The following is a 12,500-nucleotide window of genomic DNA, read 5'->3' on the forward strand; positions in this document are numbered from 1 at the left end:
AATATGAAAAAGATAAATTCCTTTTAAGGAAAACTACGTATGTTATAGGAATTTTGTGATTACTTAAAAATATAAATTTATATTTATGAATGAAGCTGGGTCAATAATTATTATGATGGAAGTAAATTGCTTTAATGATGAAAAAGAAGGGAAGATAGAGAGAATATTGGTGGCGAGGGAACCAGTTGGAAGTGCATTTATTCCTTACAGGTATTCACTAACTCTGTATGATGATGATGAGGATGATGGTGGTGGTGGTGGTGGTGGTGGTGGTGGTGACAGTGATGGTGACGAGTATGTTGATGATGACAATGACAATGAAGACGACGGTGGTGGTGTTGGTGGTGATGATGATAAGATAAAGAAAGAAGAGGAAGAGAAGAAGAAGAAGAATGAGAAGAAGAAGCAGAAGCAAAAGAAGAAGAAGAAGAAGAAGAAGTAGAAGAAGAAGAAGAAGAAGAAGAAGAAGAAGAAGAAGAAGAAGAAGAAGAAGAAGAAGAAGAAGAAGAAGAAGAAGAAGAGGAAGAAGAAGAAGAAGAAGAAGAAGAACAACAACAACAACAACAACAACAACAACAACAATATAAAGGTACGAATACTTAGGAATCGATGACTGAGACATGGTACTACAAACACAACCAAATGAGAAGATGAGGAAGATGACAGGTATCACTGCTGCAGCCATCTCCGTTATAAGTTACAATTACAATATTCATAATTGGAAACTAAATGAAGCAACCAATCTAGACAAGAAAACAAGAAAAATAATGACAGAATTTCGAATACACCACCCAAAATCTGATATAGAATTGAAGGAGTTAGAGGCCTTATACACCGAGAAATCTGCTTTAAAATAACCACCAAACGTTTACAGAAATGTCTAACTTAAAACCAAAGAAAACTGTTGCAAAATGCCACAAAGCATGAGGAAAACAAAAAACTGTTTCCTGTTTTCAAGGAAGAGGAAAAATACAAGGAAAAAGATTGTAACACTTGAGAATTTTGATGGAAAAGAAGAAACAATAAAAGTTGTGAATTAACCAAAATCTAAAGCTGGAACTCTCAAATACCATGGCAAAGGGAAAGCAAAAAGAATTCTTGCATGGGTGCATGGGTGTGTGATAGATAGAATACAATTTCCATCAACAAAATTCACTCCCAAGGGATTGGTTTGCCTGGAGCAGTAGTAGAACTCACTTGACCAAAGTGTTGGGTAGTGAAATTCAACCTGAAACAAATTGGTTGTGAAATAAAATTCTTAACCACACAGGAATCACTTACCTATGTATGCAAATATTGGAACTTGATTATGCACTCACATAAATACCAGAAATTGTTTTTTAATTTGTATTTTCTATGAACGAAAATTGATTTTGTCAATTCAATATGCTTCAATGTTATTTGGGCAAATCTCTGTTAGAAGTCCAACTAGTGTTTATTACAACAGAATGCAAGAACAGAACAGTCATTCTATGAATAATATAAATGGTGAATTTGTTTCATTTCTCTCTGTCTATCTGTTATTCACGAGTGCACTATCACTTTAAAAGATGTTTCTCTCATCCATTAAATCTATTTATATATCTGTATGTCTGTGTGTGTGTGTGTGTTTATCCAAAATGGAGGCAAACACCATTCCTTTATGTAATGAGCTCGAAAAATTGTTAAGATATTCTATTTTCCTATTTTTCTTAACATGAAACCAGTGGCAGGCTTAATACACAAATAAAGAAATTCTATCTACCAATGCTGTGGTGGTGATGGTGATGATGATGATGACGGTGATGATGATGGTGGTGGTGATGATGATGATAATGATGATGATGATGATGATGATGATGATGATGATGATGGTGGTGGTGATGATGGTGATGATGATGATGATAATGGTGATGACAATGACGATGATAGTGACGATGATGACAACAACGACGACAATGATGATGATGACGTTGCTCCATTGTTTTGGTGAAATTTCACATGGTGTTCCAGTCCTGAGACATTATTTCCCCACTCTCATCAAGCAGAAAGGCTGTACAAGGCATGAACATTGATGACATTTGTGTGTTTGTGGCTTCTTTCATGACTGCCTTACTTAGACAAACATCACCACACTAGTTACGTTTTAAATCGGATGTGTGCACCTAAGTAAATCGGTGTCAAAATCTTGGCACAAGGCCAGCAAGTTTGAGGGAGGGGTTAAGTCAATTAGATCGATCCCCGTACTCAACTGGTATTTATTTTATCAACCCTGAAAGGATGGAAGGTAAAGACGACAGTGGTGAAATTTGAACTCAGAACATAAAGACGGATGGAATGACACTAAGCATCTTGCTCAATATGCTAACATTTCTGTAGCTCACTGCCTTAGGTACACTCAGCCAAATTAACATCATGCCCTTTGCAAACATCTTTCTTGAGCTTTTTATACTTCCTCCCATCATGCAATGCTTTCCCTCTTGATACATGATACACTGTGAATTTTTTCCTTTCATCATCGCAAACTTTTACCTTCTCCATTGTATTCTTCATGCAATCCCTATACATTAATAGTTTTGGTTTGGCTGCTGTTCTTTTACTCTCATCTAAATCACAATAAAGAAATTGTGTAGAGATTCGAATGCCGTCCATCCTGACCGCATAAGCACTCATCGCTGACGATATACAAGAAACTCCACACCTCTTTCTCAAACAGTTTTACCAACAGACACTATTGATTCCTTTTTCCCTCTTGCTGGATCCCATGTTAAAGAAATCCCATTGTTTTTTTATAATTAAATAGATTAGATATTTTTAAGAGTTGTATGTAAAAAAATTGTTAAAATATTTTGTGTTTTGTAGAAGCATAACCAATTTATTGGAGATGAATGTTAACAACAACAGATCCCCCAGTTAAGAACTATTGCTCAACACTGATTAATTGACTATGTTTGAGGACTTCAGCATCATTTACGTTCAACATTGGACACCCAGAATATGGCAGAGACAAGGTTGATGAAAAGTTAGTGACTCATGTCTTACGTGCATCCAACAACAAAAACAAAACAAGTATTGTAGGCCTTTCAATTTTTCTCAGTTGAAATTCCTTGCTGTGACCATAAACATCTTCTAATTTTGCAAATGCTTCACTGGCTTTCTTTATTAGAAAGATTTCATCATCAAGATTATTTATCATGTGCACAATAGGGCCTAGATATTGGAATTTATTCCCAACCAGAAATTTCTGTCCATCCACATGAAGATTTGGCTCAGAATCGGCATTATTTGGTACAATTTAGTACATTATGTCTGTACTTTTTAGGCTGATTGCAAGACCTAATGCTGAGGATTTGAAAGGATTATGAACAAAGTGTATTTGACCGAATAATTTGATAGTTTGGGATAAGCCTTTGTCTTCAGCAATATCACATAATATATTACAGCAATAAAATGCTTTCATTGTTGCAACGTTTCCCTGATCAAGGAGTTCTGGCATTGTAAGTGGTGATCAATCATAATAAAAGCTAATAATTCTAATTCACTTCTAATTAATAGCATTTTCATATTGAGTGATGAGCATGTGTTTCAAAAAACGAAGAACATACTGCTTCAGTCCAACTAAATATAATCACATGGTCAGGACAAATTCTTCAGCAAAGAATGGAAAAAAGTGGATGCACCAACCATGTCTTGTTTTGTGATTTACAGTTCATAGAAAACTTTTCCAATGTTTATTCAACTATCCAGTAATTCAGTTTTCAAACAGTGACGTACCTTAGCTATTGCTTGCAAGCAATATGACCTAGTAGGATGTACCATGCTTTCAGTAATTGTGTTAGGTGCCCGTATAGTCATGAGCAAGCATTGACATCCTTTCGGCAATCCCAATTTTGAGTCAACAGATCACCTAAGATATGACAGCTGGAAAGATAGATAGATAGATAGATAGATAGATAGATAGATAGATAGATAGATAGATAGATAGATAGATAGATAGATAAAGAGAGAGAGAAAGTGCAGCCTGAAATTAAGTTCCTTGCTCAAGGATGCAACAGTTACTAAAGCAAGAATTGGTCCAAACATTTATGAACATGAGCCTCATACCCACAAACCACTGGGTTATGTGCTTGTGCTATACACAAAAACATACATACATATATAGGCACAGGATTGGCTGTGTAGGAAGTAGCTTGCTTACCAACCACATGGTTCCAGGTTCAGTTCCACTGCATCGCACCTTGGGCAAGTGTCTTCTACTATAGCCTCGGGCTGACCAAATCTTTGTAAGTGGATTTGTTAGACAGAAACTGAAAGAAGCCTGTCGTATATATATATATATATATATATATATATATATATATATATATATCGTTTTTGACGATGAGATAACTAAAGTTAACTTCTTCGATATTACACTTAATTTGCACAATAACTCATATTTCCCATACGACAAACCAACCACCAATCTCAAGTATATTAGTCCATCCAGTAATCACGCTAGAGCAATTACTAAGAATTTAGCTAATAATATTTCAGTTAGATTGTCTAAACTATCATTTTTAATGACAAGGCAGAATTTTATAACTCTGCCTTAGTTAATGCAGGGTATAAAGAAAAAGTTATCTACATTGATTCTGCTCAATCTCATTCTTCATCTACTATTCGAGACAAGAAATCTAGTTGTAATAAGAAGAGTGATTTTAATTCTAATATGGACAACAACACAAAACATGATAAAATCGTTTTACAGTGAAAGGGAGGCAACCGTTATTTAAGCCCATTTTTTCACTCTTGAAGTAATTCATCATTCTTTAGAGACTTTACCATTTAAAATTTGACTGGTGCTAGTAAAACTATTTGGTTTGTTATTCTGTATGGAAGGCAAATTATATTTAATCTTCCTTTGCAGTTCCGTGAAGCGGTTAGTAAGGACTTTCCAAAACATTCTTGATATTATTCCATTGTTAATTCTCTTATAGTTAGACGCAGGCTCACATAATTTTAAGCTCACCCACACACACATTCACATGTGCTCACTTCCATTCCCACATACATACTCACACGCACCATTCTTTCTGCCAGTCATTTCATCAGGTTAAACTCTTAATATCAATGATTTTTTTTCCTCTCTCAACATCATCACCATCATCAACATCAGCAGCAGCAACTGTGGCAGCAGTGACAGCAGCAGCAGCAGCAGCAGCAGTGGCAGCAGTGGAAGCAGCAGCAGCACCAACAAAAGCAACATCATCACCATCATCAACATCAACAGCAGTAGTAGCCGTAGTAGCAGCAGCAGCAGTAGCAGTAGTAGTAGTAGTAGTAGTAGTAGTAGTAGTAGTAGTAGTAGTAGTAACATGTTGGTGTAGTAGTTCTGGAATGAAATTACATCCTGTACATAAATAATGTTATTAGGAAAGGAATTAATGTTACAACCTCCCCATATTCCTGATGTCATAAAACATAATCCTTTGTTTATTGAACAGAAGCTGAGATATAATCGAATTTTCTGAAACAATATAACTTTTATTAGAGGAACACATTGAAAATGCAAATGTTATAAGGATGCAATAATGCAATAATATCTACGCAGACGCATACTCGTGTGTTTGTATGCAATGATATGCATGTATGTGTTTATATGTGTGTCTGTGTAAACTAGATTAATTACTTGAAACACCAATAAAGTATCAGCCCCACAGCCAAAGATCAAATTCATAGTCCATCCTTGGCGCTGTATGCAGATTGGATACACAATTCTTTTCTGATATTGATTTTTTTCCAAGTGATCGTGGTACCACCTATTTGTCATATCCAGTATATTGTCTCTATTTTGTTTTTAGTTATTCTTAGCCATCATACAGGGATCTTGCCCGCAGGATCCCCATGCTGAGTAGACGTCAAAATGACCTGTCCCTGATGGCCAAGGCATCTAGTGGCACACTCACAGGCCATCATCAGGTACCACAGGCTCCGACTGGGAGTCTGTGCACCTCTGCCGGCTGATCAAACTCCTTCATTTTTGATGGTCAGAAAAATACTGCTGAAGGGATGAAACGCAGCATCCACAGACGATGTTGGAAAGCAATATGGCTACCACCTCCTCTTCTTAGTCCTCCTCTTCCTCCCCCTCCTCTTCCATTTCTCAGTTTGCATTTGTGTTTGTGTTAACTAATAAGAGGTGGACGAGAAAGTGAGGCATCCTTGTGGTAGGTTGTATTTTCTGTGTATTGTCCTGGTGCCACATGTAAAGTGCCTGTGTTGGTGTCCTGCAAAAGAAACATAAAGTACGCTCTTCAAAGTGGTTGGCATATTAGGAAGGACATCCAGCAAACAGAAACCACACCAAACAGACAACTGGAGCTTGATACAGCTCTCCATTTTACCAGACTCCGGTCAAACGCTCCAACCAATGTAAGCATTGAAAACAGGTGTTACATTATGATGATGATGATGAGGAGGAGGAGGAGGAGGAGGAGGAGGAGGAGGAGGAGGAGGAGAGTAGGGGGAGGAGGACGAGGACGAGGAGAGTAGGGGGCTGACGGTGATGGTGGTGGTGCCGAGTCAGCAGAAAGGATATAAAATATTCAGCTACGTTGCTGGTTCTCTCAAAGAGCCTTAATAACGAAAAACCAAACACTCTAAAGAATGTGGTTATGTCCACCAGATTCTCTTTTGCATCTATTAACTTCGATTCTATAAAGATTCCTAGAAATCTCTCAGAAAGTAATCTTTAAACATGTAAGAAAAAATCTCTTCTCTTAGGAACAATATTTGCCATGTTAGTTTGGACGTGGCAAACACTTTGAGAGATGCAAAAATCATCTGAGTGCTGTTCCAGTCTGAGAAATTTTTCTTTGAGAGGAGATTTGTAAAATCGTTTTGAGGATATAAATTATATTTGCATAAGCTTCACTGACAAATAACCATAATAAAATAGGATTTGTAGATTAACATATAATGGGATTTAGTAACATATGTCTTCAGCTTTTGCATATATAGGCAAAATGCATATGCGGTTCTGTGTGTTTGTGCTTGTGTGTGTGTGTGTGCGTTGGTAGAATTATAGGAAGAGAAATATAAATTATAAATGACTGGTTGAAAGAAGATATCCATATTGCTTTCTCTTCTTTGCAGTATAATATTGATGTGAGTATTTACAATAAATGTTTCCAATGGATATCAGTGTGTGTGTGTGTGTGTGTGTGTATTTATACATATATATATCAGCATGTATATATGTGTGTATATATATCTGTGTGTGCATGTGTACTTATACATATATATCAGCACGTATGCATGTGTGCATATATATCTGTGTGCATATGTATTTATACATATATCTATCAGTATATATGTATGTGTGTATATATATATGTGTGTGTGTGCATGTATTTATACATATATATCAGCATGTATATGTATATGTGTGTATATATATCCACATGTGTGTGTGTATTTATACATACAAATCAGCATGTATATATGTGTGTACATATTTGTGTGTGTGTGTGTATTTATACATATATAGCAGAGTGTATATACGTGTATGTGTATGTGTGTATAGTTGTATGTTAATGATATAAATTTCTTCGGAGGCTGCAGTTATATATAGCAAAGAAAAACGAAACTGTTTGAACACACACACACACTTACACACACTTATGTATTCATATTTACATATATGTGTGTATGTATATTGGTATGGTGGCCGTATGGATAGTCTAAGAAAATGAGAGCTATGATATGAGCCAAGAGATGCGAGACATACCTCGTTACGTTCAATATTGCAGCATGCCTTTGGAGAGATGAGGAATTGGGTCAAAGAATGGCTCATTGTTTGCAGTTCCCAGTTATCAACTGATGTGTATTTGTAAGTAAAGCAGTTGTGGTAGATGGAAAAAATGGTAGTGGAACTGATAATTGTCGGAGCCCTGGGAACAGCAAGTAAAAATCTTGAAAAGTATATAGAACAAATAGGGGCAGCAATAAGGGTGGAGCACTTGCAGAAAATGGCACTGCTTGGAACCGCTCAAATACTCCGGAAGGTGCTCGAGAAATAAGAGGTGTTACCTTAGTTCACTGGTAGTGAACAGCTGACACTGTAGTACATCTCCAGCGTTAGAAGCTGGGCAAAGGCAATTATAATAATAATAATAATAATAATAATAAAAATAATCTTTTCTACAATAGGCACAAGCCCTAATATTTTGGGGGAGGGGATGAGTCAATTACAATTGGCCCCAGTGTTTCACTGGTACTTAATTTATTGACCCTGAAAGTACGAAAAGCAAAGTCAGCCTCACCAGAATTTGAACTCAGAACGTAGCAACAGGCAAAATACTGCTAAACATTTCGCCCGGCGTGCTCACGATTTAGCCAGCTCACCAGCTTAATAATAATAATAATAATAATAATAATAATAATAATAATAATAATAATAATAATAATAATGATAATAATAATAATTATTATTATTATTATTATTATTATTATTATTATTATTATTATTATTATTATTATTATTATTATTATTATTATTATAACAACAACAACAACAACAACAACAACAACAACAACGGTTTCAGTTTGGGCAAAAGGCAAGCATTATTAAGAGGGAAACTTGATTACATCAACCACAGTGCCAAACTGTGTGTGTTTCTGTCTGCATTTGGCCATCTCCACTGCCTGAAGACTGGTGTTGGTGTGTTTACGTCCCTGTAACATGGTGGTTTGGCAGAAGAATAAGTACAAGGCTTCAAAAAAAAAATAAAAGTACTAGCTTCGATCCATTTGACTAAAATTTTTCAAAGTGTTACCCCAGCATGGCCAGAGTCTAATGGCCGAAACAAGAAGACGCAACATAGAAGATAAAGACCAAATCACAATCACCTCTACTGCTATCTACACATTGTGCCTCTCCTGTATTGTTACTAACCAATCTACCAGTGAACTGGTTGTAACTTGTACTCTGTATTGAGTTCTACATTTTACTGTTATTCTTCTGACAACTTGACCGATTCCACTTGTTATATGTCACTGAACATTTGATTCATTCCGTTACTAATTAATACTTTTGTTTCTGATTTATTGATATTAAGGCATTTGGAGTTGAAGCCATTCTTCAAGGCTTGGAATGCACCCAAGAGTACATGTGTCTCTAGAATAAACTGTCAGCAATTAACAAGAGATTACATGTGTTGCCTGAAATCTGGAAACAATTATTTCCCCAAAGTTATACAATTCGCCGCAAGCATCAAATAAAATTCCTCATCATTATCGTGCTACCAAATAAGTAGCAAGTTCAGCTTAACTAATATCTGTGTATTGATTCCAATAATGGTAAAAAGAAATCTATGGATAATTAGTGTAAGAATTCTATGTTGATATAATTAGTCTGCCTGTTGAGGAAGAATTCAGAAGTGGACAAATTCTCTGCTAGTGACTGTTAGTCTGTTGAACTAATCCTGTTGATTTGCCAAAATGTAATGGGCATGGTGAATTTGGAATCTAAAATTCCAATAAAATTCTTCTTCTATAAATGTGTCACAAATATAACTTAAGCACCACAAACTTACATGTTATAAATCCTAGAGATTCGTGTATCTACAGTAATTCGTCAGCAATCAGATCACTGGCGACTTGTTCATTATATTATTATCAACATACCTAAGGGATGTCACCATTACTAAGGTAATGAGTGGTTCATAGTGCCAAACCAATCTCTGGTCAGTAATGACAATAAAGAGACATTTTATTAAACAAACTTGATGATAAACACACATTGTGACTCACCAAAAGTTTGATGTCATAGCACAAAAACTATGATATAACAAAGGATTAAATCTCCATCTGGTGGAATACTTCGAATGTTAGACAAAATGCTGTGTGGCATCTAATTACAGCCCCTTCCATTTTGAGTTCCAATCCTCCTCTGTTTAATTTGACTTTTCTCATTCTAAGTTTAATAAAATAAAGGACCCATCAAATACTGCAGTCAGTTCTAATAATTAATTCTCCTTCCTAGATTTATGATCAGTGTCTAATTAAGAATTTTAATTGTTTAATAAATTACAGGTGTTTTTTTTTTCATATGCAACATGTGAAAGAATGAACAGTGCCCATGTATTTCACAGGTCCTCTTTGACTGTTAAAGTCAATGCCATTAATTCTTGAAACTTTGTCCCTCAACAACTGTGAGAAAGATATGAGTAGGGGTTTGTAATGCCTGAGGGTTGATATTTTGGGATGAAAACCATTGTTGTAGTTATAAGAGCAGGCGTTGGGGGCTTAAAAAACATTGAGTGTGAGGAGAGGAGAAGGACTGTGTGAAACAGAAAAGCCTAAGGTGAGGTGACACAAAGCCAGTCAGCGCTGAAGTGGGAGAGTTCATTATAGAAGTGAGAGGGGGAAGAGAAAGAGTGCCGTGCGATATCAGGGAGATTTGGCTGGTATTTCTAGAAGCTTAAACACCCTCTTAGATGCTCCTTCATTGACTTGCAATGAACCGGTTGCATTCAGCAGCTGTTTATATGTACCAAATTGATAAACTATGTCAAGTTTACTTCACTGATTCAGGAGAGTTCCAGAGAACCATGAATCAAAATTTATCTTGCAGTAAATATGGTTATGAACCTTTCTCCATTGGGGTATGAACTTGTTTGACCAATTTATTTGACCAACTGACCTCTCAACTCATTACAGTAACATATAAGTGACTGAGGATTGAACCAACATGCATGCCCTTAATATCATTTTCAGGCCAAATCAACATGACTCAATGAACATTATAATTGAGGATTTAAAAAACAGGTCCATTTATGTGATAAGCTTCCTCACAGTTTGCAAGGCTCGCGGCTTGGGATGACCAAAAGTTATGGCAAAAGTAATCAACTCCCGTAAGATGTGACAAACGATTTCATGGCTTTAAATGAAACTTCTTAACTAAGAGGTCATGTCTGTTCACTATTTTAATGTTATTTTTTAGTTTGAAGGGAAGAGAGCAGCCATATCCTTAAACAGGGCCTCTGAAACTAGGGCGGGGTGAGCATATTCTCCAATTGGGAGCCTGACCTGAATACTTGCAACAGGTTGGACTTTTCTAAAGGCAACCAAAGAGGCCAAATGGTTGTGTTCACCCAAATGGAATTTACGTCTACTACTGCAGTAGGTTTGGCAGGATTTGAACCCAAAAATGTAAAAAAAACAGCAGAAATACTCTTCAGCATCTGAATGAACATTCTTATTTTTCGTAATCCACATACTCATCATCATCATAATGGTCGTCATCACCATCATTCAATGTCCGTTGTCCGTACTGGCATGGGTTGGATGGTTTGACAAGGGCTGGCAAGCTGGTAGGACTAAGTTTGGAATATTTGAAAAGGTCAATGGATAATACGACCTCAGCAGGATTTAAACATGAAACACAGATTACCAATCAATTTTGTGGTGGCCACTAAATAATGATTCTTAACTGGAATGGTATCTAATCAGTAGGAATAGAGTTTAAAAGTTTGTAGCAGGGATTTGAAAGGAAATCTCTGGATATGCAGTTGGACGTCATGTGCAAACCACAATGGTTTCACATAATCAGTCTATTAAGCAAGCAATCAGCACCAATCCAGCTTCTAGAATCTTCCTCTTGCACCCTATAAAATACTTCTTTTGGCAGTAATTACTTGCAGAATGTTGAGGCAGCCAAGTGAGATATGCTTCCATTCATTACTACACCAGGCAACCCATGCACACGACTCAAACAGTTCACCAAGAACCTCCATCTCCACAAATATAGTTCAATAGTTTCCAGCAATATTGGATAATCTACATGCTGCCATGTCAACAGCTTGCCATAAACTCCAAGCAGTATCTCTTCCCCAGTCTGTAATTATTGTGGTTTTACTTGTAAAAGGTCAATGCAGTTTATCTTTATGTGTGATAATAAAATCTTCTGTTAAATGGTCTCAGGTGTTGTTCAGTTACTTCTCCATGCAGACCAAGAAACCTATTTTCATTCATCAACTCAACCAGTCACCATCACAGATCAGCCAACCAACAACCAAGTGACAAGTTCAATGAAATGCTCCAATGGCTTATAGTGGGAGCTCTATGCATGTGCATGTGTGTATGTGTGTGCACATGCGTGTGCATATATTTATGTGAGATCTTGGGTTGTTTTATTAACTTTTAGTTGTAAAAGAATACCTAAAACCTGAAAAATGCTGATAAAAATCAATGCATTAAATTAGAATTCATAGCTATGACCATTCTAGGTTTTGAATTTTGTTTTTATGAAATGAAAGATTTAGAAGATAAAACAGCCACTCATTATTTTAATCTTGTTGAAATTCACGTGCCTAAGACCATCTTTGGTTTTATGTTGTTATACTCCTGTATTCTGCCAGAACAAAACTATTTAGAGCTTGTAGTTGAACTAAGGCTAAATCCTGAGACCGATAATTCTAATGAAATGCATGTTTTTTTAATCCCATAATTCTCTTGGGTTATAGAAATATTATTAA

Source organism: Octopus bimaculoides, chromosome 5 (assembly GCF_046866305.1).
Source record: "Octopus bimaculoides isolate indiv1 chromosome 5, ASM4686630v1, whole genome shotgun sequence".
Classification (NCBI taxonomy): domain Eukaryota; kingdom Metazoa; phylum Mollusca; class Cephalopoda; order Octopoda; family Octopodidae; genus Octopus; species Octopus bimaculoides.